Here is a 1,477-nt window from a genome sequence, read left to right on the forward strand (position 1 = left end):
CTCTTCTCATCAGAAGGGTTTGAGTCTGGCAGCTGTTTGGACAGGGCTTGTCTTGCGCTTTCTGACACAGGCTTGTTACTTTGCTCTGTGCCAGGACTCCATGGTAACACTGAACAGCCTGCTGATGTGGTGGTCTCCTGTGTGCATTTCTGTCTTTCCCAGGAACTTCTGGACATGAGAACAGCGATATCTGTGATGCCTTTGGAAGAGAATGTCCTGATGTCTGCCTGGGCTCTGAAAAGTGCAGGTATGTCAGCGGGCAGGCATGTCTTGTTTGCTGGGCTCCTGCTTAGTGCTCCCAAAAGGAGACTGCGCTGCAGACTCTGTTCTTCGAGGCAGGGAGAGACCAGACAAAATCACAGGGATCAACAGGGCGCCTGTGGCAGAGCAGGTCCCTTCGGCTCGCCCCAGTCCTGCCCTCGGGCCCCTAACAGGTGCCCCTGGCATGCCCCTGCCAGCATGTCTGTGCTCTCCCTCTTAACTGAACTTTCTGGGTACCAAAATAGCAGATGGTCACGTCATCCTTTGCTCTCCATGCAGTGGGGCCCTCAGCTTGGGCCCCCTGCCCTTCCCACGGGGGCTTGCAGGCTGCCAGTGCCTGCAGACCGTCTCTTTGTGTGGCTGTGAGAGAGATGCTGTCACTGGGCAGGGGGATCTCCTCCTCAACTGTGTCGCCTCCGAGGCCACGGGGCTGGGCACAGGACTAGCCAGCAGGCTTTAGCAATTCCCTACAGCCACCGGCCCTCCGAGCCTGAAGTTTCTGACAGTCAACTGCTCTCTTCTCCCTTCAGGGGTCACCATCAACCTGCAGAGATTGCCCAGGAGCTACGTATGGCCCTTCAGAGTATTGTGGTTCTTTGGGGGACTGAACCCTCTGGATACTTTTGTGCAGGTATGGTGGGAGAAATCATCAGTGGTGGTTTTGTTCCCCCTGGTAAGGCTGAGAGCAAGCGCCGGGGCATCTGCCCTCAGGCCAGTGGCATTGCTGAAGCCCATGGCACCGGTCAGGTGCCAGACACCTGAGGTCTCACACGAGGCTTGCTTAGCCAAAAGCCAGCAGCTTTCCGCAGGAGCTGAGCTGCTGCATCCTGCCCATCAGCCCTGGTCACCCCTGGGTGAAGGAGCTTCTTTGGTCTGGGTTTGGGGATCGAGTGCACCTCAGTAAGTTTGCAGATGACGCCAAGTTGGGTGGGAGTGTTGATTGGCTGGAGGGTAGAATGGCTCTACAGAGAGAGATGGACAGGCTGGAGCGATGGGCCGAGGTCGTTGTAGGGGTTTCACTGTGGCGAAGCCCTGATTCCTGGATTTGGGCCCAACAGCATCCTGGCTCATACCCAAAAGAGTGTGGCCGGCAGCACAGGGGAAGTGATCGTCCCCCTGTTCTCGGCACTGCTGTGGGCACACCTTGAATACTGTGTTCAGTTTTGGGCCCCTCGCTATGAGAAAGACACTGAGGCGCCGGAGCACTCCCAGAGAA

This window comes from Athene cunicularia, assembly GCF_003259725.1.
Source record: "Athene cunicularia isolate RWA chromosome Z unlocalized genomic scaffold, athCun1 chrZ_part2, whole genome shotgun sequence".
NCBI lineage: Eukaryota > Metazoa > Chordata > Aves > Strigiformes > Strigidae > Athene > Athene cunicularia.